The sequence below is a fragment of the Mustela erminea genome, chromosome 18 (genome assembly GCF_009829155.1).
Source record: "Mustela erminea isolate mMusErm1 chromosome 18, mMusErm1.Pri, whole genome shotgun sequence".
Taxonomy (NCBI): Eukaryota; Metazoa; Chordata; class Mammalia; order Carnivora; family Mustelidae; genus Mustela; species Mustela erminea.
The window spans coordinates 36,419,525-36,430,992 of record NC_045631.1 but is presented as its reverse complement, the minus strand read 5'-3'; the positions used below and the strand labels follow the sequence as shown (position 1 = coordinate 36,430,992).

Below are 11,468 nucleotides of genomic sequence, written 5' to 3'. Positions count from 1 at the left end.
CCCCCACCACCCCCCCCCCCGCCTGCCTCTCTGCCTACTTGTGATCTCTCTCTCTCAATCTGTGTGTCAAATAAATTTTTTAAAAAATAGTATAGTCCCATTTTCCCCTCTAATAGTATGTGTCATTACACATTTCATTTCTACATGTTATAAGCCCCACAATATATTTTATTCTTTTTTATTTAAATAGTTAGTTGTCTATTAAACAAATTTTTAAATGTCAAAAATATATTTTATATTATAAAATATATAAAAATATATTTTATATTTAACCACATATTTTCCATTTCAGATTCTATTTATTCCTTTGTGTAGATCCAAATTCCATCTGCCGTCATGCTCCTTGTGCCTGAAAAACTTTAACATTTGTTAGAGTGCTGGCTGACAAATGATAAAGTTCCTTCACTTTCGTGTGTGTCAAAAAGTTTTTGTTTCACCTTCTTTTTTAAGATATTTTCTCTAAGCTTAGAGATTTAGGTTGGATAGTATCTTTTTTTTTTTTAAGTGTGTGTGTGTGTGTGTGTGTTTAAAGATTTTTATTTATTTATTTGACAGAGAGATCACAAATAGGCAGAGAGGCAGGAAGAGAGAAGCAGGCACCCTGCTGAGCTGAGAGCCCGATGTAGGGCTCGATCCCAGGACCCTGAGATCATGACCCAAGCAGAAGGCAGAGGCTTTAACCCTCCCAGGGAGCCACCCAGGCACCCCTGGATAGTATCTTTTTTACTCACAACTTAAAAAATTATGTTCTATTGTCTTCTGGCTTGTGTAGTCTCTGACAATAAGGCTGTGATAATTTTATCTCTCTGTATGTAATGTCCTTTTTCTGCTCTAGTTTCTTTTAAGATTTTCTCACTGTCACAGACTTTCAGCAACTTGATTTTAACAGACCTCACTGTCATTTTGTGATGAGTGTTGAGATCCTTTGATTTCTGGGTTTCTAGTTTTTGTCAGATTTGGAAAATTTGGGGTCACTATTTTTTCTCTTTCCCCTCTCTTTCAGGATTTCCACTATAAGGATGTTAGAGCACTTGATAGCCTCTCATAGGTCGCTGGTTCTCTTATGTTTTTGGTGTGCTTCTTTTTTTCTCTCTGTGCTTCCTTTCAGAAACATTCTGCTGAAGGGGCACCTGCGTGGTTCAGTGGGTTAAAGCCTCTGCATTTGGCTCAGGTCATGATCCCAGGGTTCTGGGATCGAACCCCACATCGGGCTCTCTGCTCAACAGGAAGCCTGCTTCCCTGTCTCTCTGCCTGCTTCTCTGCCTACTTGTGATCTCTGTCTGTAAATAAAATCTTTTTTAAAAAAGAAAAGAAAAGAAACATTCTGCTATTATGTCATCATACGGCTTTGAGTCTACTGATCTCTTCTTCTGCTATGTCTAATATGCTGTTAATCCCATCTATTCAAACTATATTCAAAACACATTTAGATCGTGTATGTTTCATCTCTTCAATTTGTCATTTGGGTCATTTCCTTAAAGTAATAATGTGTCTCTTAAGATTTATCTCTGTTTTTAATCTTTAGCAAGTTAACTACAGTGTGCCTGAGTAGGGTTTCTTTGTAATCATCCTATTTAGTTTGAGTCTTATGTCAAGTATAAAGTATTTTTGGCAAGTGTATTTTGGCCAGTAATATTATTTCTACCCCATTATTTCTCTCTTCTCCTTTTTGGAATCCAGAAATATATGTTAGAACTTCTATTGTGTTGCATGTTACACTAACAGTATTTTCTGCATCCTCCCATCTTTTTTTTTCTGTGGTGTGCTTCAGTCTAGGTATTTCCTACTGAACTCTCTTCCAGCTCACTAATTCTCTCTTCTGCTCCATCTATACATCAAGATCTGTGTAATAAGTTCTTAATTTTAGTTATTGTATTTTTTCCATTCTAGGATTCCATTTGATTCTTTATTGTTCATTAATCCCAATTCTTTTATGAAAGCCTACAACTTGTTATCTCTTTTATTACACAGTATTATCTTATTTTCAAACCGTGTTTTATGAAAATAGCCAAATTTGAGCTTCAGAAGACCTTACAGTCTACCTAATGCATGATCTCTGTAGTTCTGAGAAGCAAATATTTAAAGTAATTTAAAACAATAAGGCTTAGGTCTGTGTGTGTGTGTGTGTGTGTGTGTGTGTGTATCTGTCTGTGTGCGTGTGCACACGCATGCACGTGTGTGTGTGTGTTTGTAAAGATGACAACAGATAACTGAGGACTTGTTGATGGATGAAAGAAAATGAGGGCGTGTATATAAAAGGCCAATCAGATCTGAACAATGATGAAAAGGTTTTACTACTGACCTTTATAACTATGCAGTTTTCTACATTTGATCTGAGCTCAGAATTGAAAAACAACAACAACAACAACAACAAACAATGTCCGATAACTCTAATATCTGGGTCTCCTTTGAGGTTGTATTTTCTATGATCTGTTTTTCTCTTAGGTTTCAGGAACTAGTCCAGTTTCTTCACATACATTATAATTAATTTTATTTAATTTGAAGCAATCTCAAACTTATAGAATGGTCCCTAATATAATAAAAAAAACAATTTCACTAACTCATCTGGGAGTAAGTTGCCACCATCTCCCAAACACTTCAATGTATGATTCCTATGAAGAAGGACATCCTCCTGGATAACCACAATACCATCATCAAAGTCAGGAAATTAACACTGGAACATTACTACCATCTAATCCACACCTCCCATTCATGTATCACCAGCGACCCCAATAATGTCCTTGTAGCAAAAGGATCCAGGACAGAATCACATGTTACACGTGGTTCTCAGATATCTCTAGTCTCCTCCAATATGGGATGGTGTTTCAGTCTCTTCTTAACTTTGAGGACACTCTTGTAGATTACAGACCCATTGTTTTGTTAGATGATCTCTTGATCTCTTACCTTGGACTCGGTCTGGTGTTTGCTCATGATTAAATTCAGGTGGAGCATTTCATGTAAGAATGTCACAGAAATGATACTATGTCTCTCTCTTATTGCATCCTATGGGTTCGGGCATGATTGTCCCATCACTGTGATGTTCGCTTTGACTACTTGATCAAGTTGGTGTGTGCCAGTCTTCTCCACTCTAAAGTTACCCTGTTCCCTGTATAATTGATACACATTTTGTAGGAAAGTACTTCGAGAATGTGTAAATATTACATTCCTCAACAGACTTTCCACGTATTCATTTATTTATATCAGTATGGAATCATGGATTTCTATTTTATTCAGTAAGTAAGAATCTATTAATATCATTAATGATTTTGATGCTCAGAAGAACCCTATCCAGCCAATGGAGGTCCTTTCCAGCTAGCTTCTGTACTCTTTTGACATGTCTCCATCATTCTTTGAGTACTTATTTTTGGAAGAGCTTTATTGAGTGTAATTCACATACCATACAATTCACCCATTTACAGTGTACAATTCAGTGGCTTTTAGTGCATTCACAGATGGGTGCTGCCATCACCACAGTCAATTTTAGAAGAGTTTCAGCGTCTCAAAAGGAAACCTTATAATCTTTAGCTATCTTCCTCGTATCCTCCTGTCCCCACTTCGGCCCTAGGCAACCACTAATCTACTTTCTGTCTCTATACATCTCCCTGTTCTGGACTTTCATATGAATGGAATCAAATAATATGTGACATTTCTCACTTAGCATCATGTTTTCAAGGCTCATCCGAGGTGTACCGGATATAATTATTTCATTCCTCTTTGTGGCTGAATAATACTCCATCCATTGTATGGAGAACATGTTTTGTTTGTTTTCATCAGTTGATGGGCATTTGAGAGTGGTTTCCACCTTTTGTCTATTATGACCGATGTTGCTGTAAACATTCTTGCACAAGTTTTTGTGCGGACACGTGTTTTTATTTGTCTTGGGTATGCTCAGAAATGGAATTGCTGGGTCATATGGTAACTCTGTTTAATCATTTCTGAGTACTTCTTTATTTTCTGGCACAAGATGATTCAGGCTTGTCTTGTACTCTCTCTGCCCCATCCCTATAATCAGCCATTTCCTGAAAGGAGTCCTGGTTTCTTCTGGTGGACAGTGGTAGTCAGAAATCAAGACTAGAGCATAGCATAACGTATAGAGCTGTCGAATCACTGTGTTATTGTACACTGTGTAATTGAAACTAATGTTAACTTGGTGTATCAACTGTATTTTAACCAAAAAAAAAGGAAAGAAATCAAGACTTGGGGGCTAGCTATGCTCTTTATTATTAGGATGTCACTGCCCCCAAGCCCTCTCAGTGGGTAAAGCTAGGAAATGTATGCATATATATATAAATGTACATGCATTGACACAAACACACAACATAAACATGTCATACACACTTACATCAACATTTATTTCTATACCTATTTACTTTGAAAATCATGAGTTCTCACCAATACCTCCAATTCCAAACCAACACTGTAGGGTTCATTATAGTTTTCTCCCTCCCCATACTTCTAACATCCTTTGCCAGCATTGGGAAACCTGGCTCACTCCCTCAACATATTTCCTTATTGGATTGGTTCCACTATGGGTAACCAATGGCCCATTACCCCTGCTCCCTATGGGGACCCATCCTGTGCCCTCCTGGGCTCCAACACTTTACCCCAGGCCACCACCACCACTCTGTTCCCCACATGGATGGGCTCTTCACCTCAACAGGCTCTGATATTCCACACCATTTGGATGCCCTGCCCTCCCCTTTTCAGGTATGACCTTCTCATTCCTTGTAGAACTCCCTTCTCAACACTTGGCCACTACCTTTGTCAAATGCCCCTTCGGGGTCCAACCAATCTCCCTCATGGAGCTGGTCTGCACGCAGATATCTTCCTTATCTTATTTGGGCTTTGATATCTCACTCCAGGCTGCCTTCCTCCTTGGATGCCTTCTTCCTGCTTGAGTGCTGACATGTGGGTGAGGCTATCTGCTTGCACGATTGAGCTTTGACTTTCTTTTTTCTCTCTCTCTCTCTCCCCTGCCCCACTGCTGGTCCTGTTCTGGCTGTCCTCCCAAGCAAAGAAGCCCTCCTTACTTCACTTGAGCCCCAAAACCATTGCAGGACCACTGCGTTCCCCACCCCCAACCCCCAGGGTCATCTATCTTGACTTATCCAAAGGCTTCCGGACTGGACTGAATTGCTCTTGAAGGAAAGGGAACTGAAGGGAGGAGGAAAAGAAAGAGGAGGGCGAGGAGGAGGAGGAGGAGAAGACAGCCGCCTGGCAATTTTTTATGGAAAGGCAGACTCTGTGTGTGACAGGTTGTCGAGGCTCTGGTTGATGCCATCTTCCTCCATGGAAAACTTCATTCCTTCTGAAGACAGACTTCCTTCCAGGGTCCCAGAGTTAAGCCAGATTGGGGCAGGTTAAGGAATGAGCTCACTGGCCGCTGAGACAGCCCTTAGAAGAAGTGTGCTAGGAAGGGAGAACAGAGCCACGAAGGCGATGTGGGGCTTCAGGGACTCAGGGAGGTGAGAGACTGTAGCCTGTGTCGGTGGGCAGATGGGAAGGAAACCCATCCAGTGGGAGATGCACGCAGCACCGGGAGAACTGGGGGTGGGGGGTGTGGGGGCAGGAGTGCGGGCGGGGGGGGGGAGGCGCCTGAGCCCTGGGATACTGGCTTTGGCCAGGAGAGGGGACCACCTCATAGGGTGAGGAAAGGAAAGACTCAGGCCTGCCAGGTGTCCAGGACTTTGGCTGGGACCCTGCCTGCATCTCTGTTCATCTCTGTGCAGCGGCTGTTTCCTGGAGAGGCTGAGGTAAGCTCACTGCAGAGAAGGGTAAGGGGGGTAGGTGGAGAAGGAGGGCAAGGGAACAGGATATGCTGGTGGGGAGAGCTACTCAGTGAGGGCGGTGTCAGTGAGGAAGGGGAGCTTGGGGGCAGGAGGGAGCCCAATGAGGGGAAGAGACTGGGGGAGGTTATTAATTGGAAGGGGGCTGGGAGGTCCCATCTCTTTGTCTAGACAGGGAGCACCTGAGAGCAGCAACCACCCCTTCCCCTCTAATAATGATCCCAAGGCAGAGCTTCAGAGGCCTCTTTTCTCATTCTTTTCCAGAAAGCCAGGGCGGGGGATGGGGGGGGGCAGCTAGAGTGTGAGCCCCAGACTTTCTGCCTCGTGGTGGGTGTGGGGAAGTGAGGGTTCCCCCCAACCTCTCCTCTCCCCTCCTCAGTTAGGCCTTTGGCCCCAGGCATCCTGGAGCAGGCCTGTGTCCTGGGTGGGGGAATAGGAGTGGGGGTAGGGAACGGGCTGGGGGCTTCTGTCCGCTTCCTTCCATTCCCCATGGGTCAGGCAGGGGGACCAGGCTGGATTTGTTTCCCATTTTGCTCTTGGCTCTTCTGGTGGAAAAATCGAAGCGCTCCCCTTGGTACAGCTGAGGCGGAGAGGAGAAGGCGAGAGCGTGGCTGGGAGGCTGGCCTGGCAGGGAAGTTGGGGGGCAGGCGGGGCCTGGCTGGGAGAGACTGCCCCCCACCCCCCCAGCCCCGCCTTCTCAGCCCCCTCATTCTACGTGGCTCTCCAGGCCCAGGCTTCAGTCCTCAGAGGCTGAGGTGGAGGGGGCGGGGCCTGGGAGGAGGCCGGCGCTGGCCTGGGTTCAGACTCGGGCCCATAGCACCCTCTCCCCAGGCTTATGGCCAAAACAGCCTCCAAACGGTGCCTTAAAGTCCCCTTGGGGTCCTAGAAGGAACCACTGGGAAGCTGCAGCAAGAGGGCGCCTGGTCAGGGCGGTCCAGGGCTTTGTCCTAAGGAGGAGGCAAGCTGTGTGCTCAGAGTATCCCCCAGGCAGCTCCTGGGTATTTCTGGACACCTGGAAGCCTTTCTGTCCATGATCCAGGTCACGCTCACCACGACCCCAATCCGCTTTAGCCGTCCCCATTTCACAGGGGAGGAAACGGAGGCTCTAAGAAGTCAAAGTTTGCAGAGCCTCAAAGTGGCAGAGTCAGGATTTGTGTCTGGCTCATTGGATGCTGTTCTTTTCCCAGCACTGGAAATCCTGGAAAGCCTTCCTGCCCGGGGCCCAGAGCCCCCTGAACAGTACTTGGTGGGCTGCCCTGTCGGGGAGCGAACCTGCGGGAAGCCACGAGGTGCTTTTGGCCGTGCCCCCCTCGCACAGCCCCGTCTCTCCCACTGATCCCAGCACCTTGTCTGGCAGAGAGGAGCCTGGGGAGATCTCCCACCCTCTTCCTGTCAATCTAACGCCACCCCCACTCCCCACTCCATTTTTCCAGCCACCCCAGTCCCTTACCCAGGCCCCCTCTCCAGCCTGATGGAAAGAGGATCCCAGAGAGGAGCCCAACCACTTTCCCTCTGGAATCTGCTGCCTCGGCTTTCGGATGGAGAAACCATCTGGAGTGTATTACGGGCGGTAGAGAAAGCCGAGAGCAGGAAAATGTGAGTTGGCCCCCGAGGCTCCCGTCTACAGGAAGAAGGGGCTCGGTGCTCTTCAGAGGACGGGCCAGCAGCTTCCCCCATTTCCCAGTCCCTGGAGGGGGGGGGCACATAAGAGATGTGCCTGGGAGAAGATGCCCTGCGGAAGACAGTGCCCAGGCCTCTAGACACGAACCTGCTTGTCTTAGCTACCCTCCCATTTCACAGAAAAACACAGGCCCAGAGAGGGATAGTAACTTCCCCAGGATCACACAGCAAATTATGAGGACCAAGATGGGAGAGAGAGCCCTTCCACATACATTTACGTGTCAACGGACTGGACATCCCCGGGGTGGGGGGGGGAGTGGATGGGGGGATTTGGAACAAGGGGGCAGGCTAGAGACTGGAGGCTTTTTCTCTCCTTCACTTCAAATGAGTGAATCGAAGGGGCAAAGGGCAATGAAAACAGGAAGGACCATCCTTCACTCTTTCTGGGTCTCCATTCCTTGCCTCCCAGCCCGACTCCTGTCCCACTTGCCGCCCTCCCCTGTGCCTGGTTGGTCCCGGGGTGAGGGCCATCTAGGCTCTTCTTCAGGGCCCCAGGAGCCCCTCCCCTACGTGGGGCCCCAGCTCCAGACGTGGCAGGGCCGGCAGGAGTGAGGTTTCTCTGCTCCCTCCCAAGTGCTGTGCTGGCGGCTCCCGAAATAAAAATCAAATGTGGGCTTGGCAGAGGGAGCGGGGTGGGAGAGAAGCCGGCGAGCGGCGGCAGCGCCGGGCTTCATTCTTTCCATCGTAACTTCACCTCCTAACCTCTGGCATTTTAATTATTCTCTTACCCGGTTGATTCTGCGGGGGCCAGAGGGTGAGCTCACCCTTTCCTCCAGTCAGCAAGGGGGCGGCCGCTGCCTGGACCCCCAGCCCCCCAGCCTGCTCCCCGGAAGCTGGGGGGGAGGGGTTGCAGGCCAGAGGCACTGGCCTAGATGCTCCCTTCTGCTTCTGCCGGTCCCAGAGGGAGGCCTGGAGAGGGCCAGTCTCCCAGACCTCCAGCCTGGCACCTAAGGTTCCCAGGGTGAATCACTGGGTCCTCACACCCACTGCTCCATGGAATGCAGGCCACTGTCTTCAGCCAACGCGTGACCGGCCCACCGTCTGTTCTGTGGACGCTGCAGACATGCTCTGTGCAAGCCAAGCAGGGCTGAAGACCTGGGCCCGAGCTCCTGGTCTGCACTCATGCCAAACCCACGAAAAGGGCAAGACCAAGTCAGTCCTGGTCATTTGCTTCATTTCCCCAGAGTGTCCATTTTTTTCCCCCAGTAGTCAGTGATTTAAAGCATTATTTTCATATTAAAACATGCAAGGACATAGTAGGGGGTAGGGAGTAAAACGGACTATGAATTTTTCTTTTCCAAGTTCTCAGAAAAGATCTCCACTTGGCACTGTCCATAGACGCCGGGGAACAGCATTGTCCCCCCTGGAACTGGCCACGAAGGAGGAGGAGACCATGGGCGAATCTGTGTGTAGCCAGTTTGTTCGGACCTCAGGCTGGTACTGACACAGCTGCTGGGTCAGGGTGGACAGCCTTAGCCCATCCTGGGAGGCAGAGGCCAGGGCCGGAGCCGGCTACTGAGTCTTGTGTCTCCAGAGGAGGTCTGTTTCCATAGGACAAGCAGCACGGGCCCAGGGCAGCCTCAGCTTGGATGCCGGGGCCAGCACCCAACCAAGGCCTCCTGCTCAAACCCAGGCCCTGGGAGCTCCCCCATGGCCCTGCCTCACTCCCCTGTCCTGAGAGGAAGCCCCCTTGCCTTCCTCTTTCTTGCCCTGTCAGTCTCCCCTGAATGAATGTTCCACTAACAAGCAATTCCTGGCACCTACCGGGCCGGTGCCAGGCCTTGTCATGGGCAGTTTCAGCCTCTGCCCCAGGAGGGCTTTGGGAAGCAAGGAGTTGAAGTGTGCTGTAGCTCAATGCAGGGGGTGGGGGGGGGGGTGCGGAGAGGTAAGGTCCAGGCTGCAGCAGCCCCTGGGAGAGAACTCCTGACCCAAGCTCCGGGAGCCGAGCATCAGGAAAGTCTTCCCAGACTGGAGGCCTGAGGGGGAGTGGGGCTGGCCTCCGGGGAGCAGTCCTTGCAACAGCCCCTGCAAGACCCAGCAGGAGAGAGAACCCCGTATAGAAGTGGCAGGTATAGAAGCTGCAGGGGGAGGATGGGGAAGGGAGCAGGGGAGGAGCACTTAGGGTGGTTGGTGGAGGGGGGGGTATGTTGGGGGGGGGGTGTCAGATGACATGATCCAGGAAGATTTCAGGAGGACTGACTGGCTGGGAAGTGATCAGAATGGAAGAGGAGCAGCTCCTAGGAGGCTGTCACCAGAGGTCCAGGTAGAAGGTGACAGCGGCCAGGCCCAGGCCAGTGGCGGCAGGGTGGAAAGAGGCAGAAGTCACAGGACGTGGTGACAGATGGGCAGAGGGATAAGGGCTGGCTCCTGGATTTCTGGTTGGAACATCTGGCCAGGCAGTTTTCTGTAGAACTCAGTGGCTTTGATAAGCCTGCGCAGGCATCCAACGGGATGCTGCCCCTACCCCCCCGGGGTGGATGGAGGTACGAAGGGCTCCTGGAGGGGATGCAGAGAGGCCAGGCTCAAACCTATGGGAAGACCAAGGAGACAGAGCCTGCTAGAGAAGGAGTAGCCAGAGAGGGAGGCGGGAAAGCAGGAGAGGAGGGGCTGCCAAAGTCCCCAAAGGAGGAGGTCTTCTTCTTTTTATTTATTTATTTTTAAAGATTTTATTTATTTATTTGACAGACAGAGATCACAAGGAGGCAGGGGAGTAGGGAACAGGCTCCTGCTGAGCAGACAGCCACGTGCAGGGCTCGATCCCAGGACGCTGAGATCATGACCTGAGCCGAAGGCAGAGGCTTAACCCACCATGCCACCCAGGTGCCCCAAGGAGGAGGTCTTCTTAAAGGCCAACAATGTCGAGGGCCACAGAGGTGAAGCAGGCTGAGGCCGGAGAAAGGACACATGGTCTAGGGACCAAGAAGCCTTTGCCTTTTTCTGACCCTTGGTCATGCCTCTCCTTGACTCTCTGTTCCCAGATCCCCTACCCTCTCCATCCCCCCGCGTCCCCCGCCCTTCAATGCCCCTCACTCCTCCCCAGGTGCCCTCTCCGACTTCACTCCTTCTCTCTGACCCAAGGCTCCACCTCTTTCTAAGAGGAACTCCATGTCCCCCTCCCCCATCTGGGTCCTGGCTGCCATCTCTAGCTCCTGAAATCACCCACCTCCACCACCTCCAACACCAACAACAGTGTCCACCATCCCACACGCCTCTCACCAGAGAATCACCCAGATCCTGAAGCTGGGCTGGAGAGGAGCACACAGCCCACCTCTGGCCTCCCGGAGGGCTCATGGTCTCCTAGATTAAATCTTGGTGGGCTGCCAGTCTCCCAGACAGCTCCATGCCAGCCTGGCCCCCAGGCTTTCTCCTAAAGGAGAAAGAAGCAATGTCCCCAGCATTGAGAGGAGAGGTGCAGAGGCCCGGAGGCCCAGAGAGCCCAGAGGCTATGGGGGTTTGGATCCCAAAGAGGGTTCCTAACAGACTTCACCTAAAAGGTGACCGACTCTACCCAAGGCTTGAAAGGACTAGCAGGATTTGGTCCAAGTGGCCATGGTAGCAAAAGGAACCGCAGGAGGAGGGGAGGGTGAGAAAGAAAGGGTGTGTCCATGGAAAGGTGCCTACATCTGCACGGCAGCCCGTAGCTCAGGGTGGCTGCTGGTCCCAAAGAGGAGGCAGGTGAAAGGGCCAGAGCACGGGGGTGTGGGGTGCCAAGGGAGACCCCAGACCATGTCGACAGGTGTCTCTTGACCTGGGGCTCTCCGACCTGGTGCTGTTTCTCTGTTCATCCATCCATCCATCCATCCATCCATCCGGGAAATATTTATTGAGCTCCTACTATGTGCTAGGCAAGTGCTGGAGGGGCCAGATTAAAGTCCCTGCTGTCCCAGAGTTTAAGTTCTAGGATGAGACACAGACTCTGAAGCTGTCAACAAACCCAGACTAAAAATGAAGATCATGATAGGGGTTGTGAAGAAAATAATGACCAGCCACTGAATGAGCCTG

The 11,468-nt window shown here is 49.9% G+C and overlaps 2 non-coding genes across 2 annotated transcripts; both read left to right on the top strand.

The window, feature by feature from the left end:
- Positions 1-1,993: 1,993 nt before the first annotated feature.
- On the top strand, positions 1,994-2,070 carry LOC116578614. The gene has a single exon (XR_004280981.1). It is a non-coding gene; the product is annotated as a small nucleolar RNA U2-19 (small nucleolar RNA).
- A 202-nt stretch (positions 2,071-2,272) lies between these two features.
- On the top strand, positions 2,273-2,342 carry LOC116578611. Its single transcript, XR_004280978.1, has one exon. It is a non-coding gene; the product is annotated as a small nucleolar RNA U2-30 (small nucleolar RNA).
- The last annotated feature ends 9,126 nt before the right edge of the window (positions 2,343-11,468 follow it).